At 37.1% G+C, this 7,500-nt stretch overlaps 1 protein-coding gene across 1 annotated transcript in view; it reads right to left on the bottom strand.

Moving 5' to 3' along the window:
- The window catches only part of LOC127662337 (protein quaking-A-like), a 188,538-nt gene that overhangs the window by 37,945 nt on the left and 143,093 nt on the right, over positions 1-7,500 (bottom strand). The window lies entirely within an intron of this gene.

Raw genomic sequence — 7,500 nt, 5'->3', positions numbered from 1 at the left:
ACTAAGATTGGATTGTTTATGGTACACAATAACACGTGACTGCCATATTCAAAGACCTCGAGGGTTTTAATTGCTTTCCTTGGTACTTTCTTGATTAATAGAAAAAGTAATAGTCATAACTTATCACTATCTCTTGACATCTGCACATAAGTTCTGTAAAACCAATGACAGAAACCTGATTAATGTTATGGCTTCCTAATGATTGTTTGCATGAAGGTGGAAACAGACCATGTTTGTAAAGTGTTAAGATGTTTGAAGTGACATATCAGAATCTCAAAGTGTTGTACTGTGACCCCTCTAATTCAATTTGCATATGACTAATTGCTTGTGAATGTTTTTGAAAGTAGGCTTTTTCTTCTGGACGACTGGATTCAATTAACTTATGATGCAGAGAACAATCAGTAAACTCTTATCTCAATTGATTGCAAACCTGAGTTTTTATTCCTCAATATTCATATTGGGGACCCAACAGTTTTAAGATAGGAAGAGTTCAGAAATCAATATTTGGTGGAATAACCCTGATTTCCAATCACTGCTTTAATGCATCTTTGCATGCTCTCCACCAGTCTTTCATATTGCTGTTGGGTGACATTACACGGCTCCTGGTGCATAAATTCAAGCAGCTTGCCTTTATTTGATGGCTTGTAACTATACATCGTCCTCTTGTGGCATGGTTCATGTGTCCTTCACAAAGATGAATCTGTCTGATTCCAGCCTTGCTGATGCACCCCCAGATCATCCTCCACCAAATCTCACAGTGGGTGCGAGACACTGGCTTGTAGGCCTTCTAGGTCTCGGTCTAATCATTAGACAACCAGATGTTGGGCAAAGCTGAAAATTGGACTCATCAGAGAAGATTACCTTACTACAGTCTTCAATGGTCTAATCCTTATGGTCTTTTGCGAACCTCAAGGGAGAGTTTTCAGTTCAGACATCCTCTGATTCAGGTTTCAGGATGTTTAACCTTGTTTACTTGCTCACTGGCTGTGAGAAATATTTTGTTTTTTCAAGTGTGCTCTGTCCCTCTTGCTTTACAATATTGTCTTTTGATGTTACATCAGCTAAGGTTGTCCCTCTTCTGTAAACCTGCACTCGTTCCTCCCTCTCATTTCATATCTATCTCTTACACCCATTGTTACTTAACATATATTGTGTTGGGGTGGAAAATATTTATTAGATTTTGAAATGCAATAGTTTTGCAACGCCATTGCAAAAATAATTTAGATTCATCTCCTGGTTCTCTTGCACTTGGTGCACACCCGAATTTGAATTACTTAAGAGCTTGGGTAGTGTGAACGCAGTTTTCCAACTCCACGAGTTGCACCCAAGTCCGCTTGAAAAGATGGTCTGGAGTACGGTTCATGTGAACTCCAGTACGGTTCACTGCTGAAGTGAACTGCTATTTATGTTGTATAGTTCCCGATCATAATTATTATAGTTTAATGCATTTCTCATACCTGCTTGTGTCCAAATAAATCCCCTTCAGAAAGCAGCTCACATTCTTCACATCTCTTGCAAACGCATCCATGGGCTCAAAGCAGACAAATGCTAATATTCTCTACATCATTACACATTCAATGCATCCGTATCAGACAAACCTAATTGTCGTTTTGTGCATGTAAATTTTGGTGGTAAATCCAAAGAAATTAAATATGGTGAAGCTGATGTTGTCTTGAGTTGTTGCCTAGATACAGTGGTAAAGAGCCACTACTCATGTTGATGTTGTACTCATGTTGATGGTGAAATTAGACCACAGTTCGGACCCAAAAATTATGATGTGAACGAAGACTTATGGCGGAGAAAACAAACTCTGGTTTGGTCCAAGCAATCAAACAAAGTGTGAAAGCACCCTTAGTTTTTGTAGTGTCATTTTACGCATTAAGATGGCTTGCCCATTAAGCCCTTTTCTGTGTAACAATTCCACATAAAAAATCAGTACTAAATTAGATCTGTTTTTATATGCCAATGGAAATAGAATAAGCACTAATAATAATCGACAATCAGAGGCTGATATGTAGCTTTGGTTTTGTCAAAATTAAATTCTGACTCAGAGATACCTGAAACTTTGTTATTGTCAATTAATTCCCATTCTTGCTTTCAGAGATAATGGTCAGAGAACACCTTCCTTTTTTTTTTTTTTTTTTTTTTTTTTTTATTAAGATGACCCTCATGTTCCATTGCTTCATAATTACATAGTGGCCTGTATTTTATTCATGGGTCGTTGACCAGGCAGCACATTTCTGTCAGTAAAAGGAGCTGCATGATGATCAACCTGGTCCCCTTTGAGTCACACAACACAGAACCATATGGACCCTGCTTTTTCACAAAAACTGACACTGGGCAAACAGCTGGACCAATGAGTGATTTTGGGGCTCAGTATCTTGATAGACAAGGATCTGATGTCACTATTTCACCTAATTTCTGCCTCACCCCTTATTTGTGTTTAAACTGCGACCTTGGTGCCAATGGCAAGGGCTTTGAAATAAAGTACTGGTTTTAGAGTTTGTACATTCTCTGGTCTGTTCTCTCTCTCACTTTTTCTGTCTTTCTTAATTTCTTTTTGTAATGTGAAATTTCAGTGTGCGTCTCTGGTTGAGCCAGAGGACAGAAACACTTTAGTTTCTATTTTTCATTGTCTCCTTTATTTATGTGAGCACTAAAAGTGTGCTCTTCCAGCTCATGCAGACTTGCAGCTCTCTTACTCCTGAAAACTGGAGGGAGATCCTTTTTTACTCCAGTATGAAGGAAGGTGTAGTGAGAGATGGAGAAAAGGGTGGAGGAATTTGAGGTTGCTTTCAGGTCAAGAGAGAGATGGATTTAACTCTGTAAATGTGTCTGAAATACTGCAGCAGAACATGTCACCACCTTTGGGGCTCTGTGTGCTTGTGTGTGAGAAGATGAACTGTGTTAAAGGTTTCAGCCTTAAATGGCCCATGAGCTTCTGTTGTTCTGATTTTGGCAATGTGTACTAGGCCTCCTAAAGTTCATACGGCACAGTCAATCTCAGGGTTGTTTACACAATAAAGTTACGATGTGTCACAATTATAAACTCCACACAAATGTGACTGCAATTTGCCGTTCACTTTCGGTGTTCTTTTCGGTCTAGAACCGAAAAGAACACATATTCTCCTGCATTGTAATCTGTGTGAAACAAAGCGATGAACAGTTTATCCTGGCTCAACTAATTATCTCTAATGTGATCACACCCACAGACAGAGGGCGCTATTCATATGGTAATGTGCTGAGATGATCAAATCAAATGGTAAATGCCCCCAACTGTGCCTTAAAAACAAAGTCATTCACATTTCTGCACGTTTTAAAGACTGCATCGCGCGGACGCGCTTGGAAAAAACGAGTGCGCCGCTTCCATTATGAGCGCGCATACCGCTCGGCTGCATTTGAAACTGGGAACTTCAATGCGGTTTAATATTTTCGAGTCAATTGATTTCACCTACCAATCATATGAGAGGAGCGCAGCTCTAACTAACGTCACAAGCCTATCAGAAGCAGAGCAGGGCGGGTCCTGGCAACAGTGTGATTGAGATCCATACCTCACGTTAGCGTCGTCGGTGAAAGCATGGAGCGCAGAACTCCAGAAACAACATTAGGTGACTTAATGTCATCATGGATGAAAAGAAAGAAAGGATGTGAGTTGGTTGATTTCGTAAATTAGCTCAGGTCAGCATAATCATATTTTCTGTCTACACCTTTTGATGTTAGCCTTACGTTGACTGAGCTAACATTAACATAAACTTCTGCTAGGTAACTTTGCTAATGCTTTAAACCATTAATGTGCGACAAGACAAAAGAGAACGCACTTCAGTAAATGTCCTCCTCACACACACACACACACACACACACACACACGAGGTACAAAAAGTCGCGAACCAGTATCGAATTCTCTTTCGCGCTTGAACGAACAATAACCCTTAAATGAGTTAAATAAAATCTTAAATGGAAGTAAAGAGTAGTGAGAGAATGAGACGCGTGAGATCCTGTCACCAGCTGTAAATCTTAAAGTGACAGTAGCCACTAATTCTGTCTGTCAGTAAAGTTAACCAAAGAACAAAGGGAACAGAGAAAACTACTAACTACTCTTTGACTAAAGAACGCTTGTAGCTTTAATAAGGATTAATCTAATTTAATTTATAATTTATGCATTGTGGACTATTTTATAACCCTAAAATTTAGTATACTAAATAAAATATCAGTGATACTGGCCTTCATTAATAAAAAGATGCCATTAAGATACAGCCGTAATACTTAAAAATAAATGGTTCCATTTGAAGATAAGTCCGTCTGTGCAAAACAATGTGCCCCCACAAACCCCCCAAAGGCTCAGGAATTTTTTTCATTTTAAGCCCTGTAAATATTTAGTTACTATAATGCATTGCTAAATTAAATCTAATAAAATAATTAATACAAATAATTAAATGAAATGATGACAAACTAACCAAAATGTTCACTTTAAATGTAATTTCACCAATGGGTTATCAGTTCAACTTCAGTTTGACATTATTGCCTCATTATTTAGGACTATCTTATATACAGTAAAGAATAGTTTGTATGAGCCAACTAGTTTTTAAGGCCTAGAATACAGAGTAACAATTATATTTATTTATGTTTATTGCATTATTCAATCAACCAACATTATTTTTGACAGCAAAAACTAGGCAACAACTATGGTTTTACCAACAGGGAAATTTAGTTAACCGTGACATTGAGCAGAAAGTTTACATATAACCAGTTTTGATAGAGCTGCTGATAAAAAGTTTAATGATCAGCATTGAATGATGAGATGAAAAGAAAATTGGAGATCGTATCAGATGTTAAAATCCTGATAGAAGCATCCCAAATATTCAAGTTGACTGTTTCAAAAACTAATGTTGATGATTAGTGGGCTGAGACCCTGTCACAAAATGGACAAAAACAGGTACATGGTGGATGGTAACATTTGAATATGAAGAAGACTTTGTTTCACTGTTTAAATAGTTAATTGTTTGTGGGTGAACTGAAAAAAGTCTCAGTTTGGTTCTTTTTAAGAGGGCTCAAGTGTGAAAACCCCAGCAGCCTTTTAAAAGTAGATCATGTGGAAAACATTACCACCATAATCGCAGTTCAAATCACAATATTTTTCGAAGTAATTGCAGTGAATTTTTGTCCAAATCGTGCAGCCCTAGTTCACATGCTATTTTATATAAACATGTACATATTTTACTAGTGGGACTGTTTCCAGACTTGCCAGCCAGGATTCAGAGAATTGAAAATTGAAATATGTCCTAATAGGCAAGTTTTAGATACATTTAAATGCTGTTTCGGCTAAAGCAGGTATTTATGCTGGTATTGTATGCTGTATGATATAAACATATGTAATATGACATAAAAATAATATGAATGTTTAGATTATATTTTAACTAATGTTTATGCTGCCTCATTATCATCAACAAAGCTTGTGCTTGCAAATATGTGTTCAGGTTAAATGAGTAAAATGCACTTTAAATGTGCCCATATTAGAAAATCAGCATATAATTTGTTTTACAATATCACTGTTTTTACTGTATTTTGGATCAAATAAATGCATTCTTGGTGAGCAAAAGAGACTTCTTTTAAATTGTAGTGTAGGTCTAAAATTAAGTAAAGTCTTTATGTAAAGAAAATGTATAGTCAGATTACTTATTTTAACTTGATTTTGATCATTAAGTCTCCTCACATTCATTCTCTTTCTGTCACATTCCTCATTGATGGGCCCAGGGGAGGGTCTTTTGTCTCATCAGGTGTAAATCACCTCAACATTCATGATAGTTCACGCCTCACATATGACCTTTCTAACACTAAGATTGTCTTACAAAAGTTAAAGTACTATATTGTTTTGTATGAATGAGTGATCAGGATGGGTTTCACATAATTTTTTAGTAAAACTCTAGGCTACAAGATCCAGTTCTCAAAAGGCTTGTTGACAAATATTTAGTATGTGTTATATGGCCTTATTTCAATGACTTAAAAATGTTGTTTATTCAAAAACCATGCATACACATTATTTTCTCAAAAATACAAACCTCTACACACATGTTGATCACATATTATTTTAGCCCAGTTTGTGCTGAATACAGTGTTATCAGACTTTAGCCATTAATGTGTTTTGAAGCAACTGAAAAAAGCACAAATGTCAAATCATGTCAACTTTTCCAGGGCCCAAAACACCCTCAGTCCCCAGAGGGTTAACCTCATCTGTGGTTGCTAGCTATTAAAGAGTCTTTTTAACAGCAGCTTTCTTCAGCCCTCTTTGCATAATCCTTTCTTGAGTTCCTATTACTTTTTCTTCTCATGAGCTTTAGCAACACAATTTGGGTAAATATAAATGTGTTTTTGAATTTGAAGTGTGTGTAGTGTTTTAAGGAGCTCTACATGCTTTTGGTTTGATACGTGCTGGAATGTAAGAACTAATTGAAAGAAAGCTGCGTTTCATGCCTCTGTGTTTTTCTCTCTCTCTTGCCATCTCTAATCGGTTTGTTCTTTTTTTTTATGTGTGCAGAGATAACCAGAGTGAGGAAAGACATGTACAATGACACAGTGAACGGTCTGGTGGACAAGCACCCACTGGAGTTACCAGAGCCATTGGGACCCATCATACATCTGCAGGAGAAACTCTTCGTACCAGTCAAAGAATACCCAGACGTGAGTCTTACACCCACACTTTGTACAGTATGCCTTTTGATGCACCTCTACCTTTTAAAACCTTGCGCAGCGATTGACTGATGCAATAATGACTGGTGATTGACAGTTACAGTGTTTGATCAACTGGAAAAGTGTGCTTTCTTTTGAGAGGTTTGGTCCTGGTTCTCTAACAAGGGGCAAATTAAGAACTTTGCGAGTTTGACGTAACAAAAAGGTCTCCATTTTATTCCAGCAGTAGTAGTTTTTCAGTAGCATGCCCATACTAGGAGCGTGTGCGATCACCTGTTGCCACACCCAAGCAGAGATGCTGTCAGCGTTCTGAAGGTCAGCTTTCTCAGTGGAAATATAACGTCCAAGCGGGGGTATTTCTCCCTATTTCGTGGTAGCCACGCAAGAGTCATTCACTATAGAAACCGCGATGTCCTCCGCCATTTTAAACAGTGTTTATCAAATGTGGAATTTCTGTAAGTGCCAGAAGATCTGTAATCAAACAATCTGTTGTGTCTCTCAGCTGTGATTAGCCTTAATCCTGAAATTGTTCATTTAAATTCTTTTTAAAACAATGTCCTAGCTGAAGTAATGTAGTAGTAATACGAGCGATCACAGAGCTGTTCCAATAACTAATAACTTTGGAAAATGGAAAGGTGGTTACTTGTATATGTATATATAATGTAGAATTCTTTTGATCACTTCATTATTTACTTCATAATTGCTTTTTCTTTTAATTTGGAGTGCAATTTGAATTTAGAAATGTATTAGATTTTAAGTTTTTAGTTTTTCTAAATAATGTAATTTTTCAATGCAAAATCCCTAATGCAAGAATAT

Source organism: Xyrauchen texanus, chromosome 22, assembly GCF_025860055.1.
Source record: "Xyrauchen texanus isolate HMW12.3.18 chromosome 22, RBS_HiC_50CHRs, whole genome shotgun sequence".
Taxonomy (NCBI): Eukaryota; Metazoa; Chordata; class Actinopteri; order Cypriniformes; family Catostomidae; genus Xyrauchen; species Xyrauchen texanus.
This window is presented reverse-complemented; position numbering and strand designations above follow the sequence as displayed.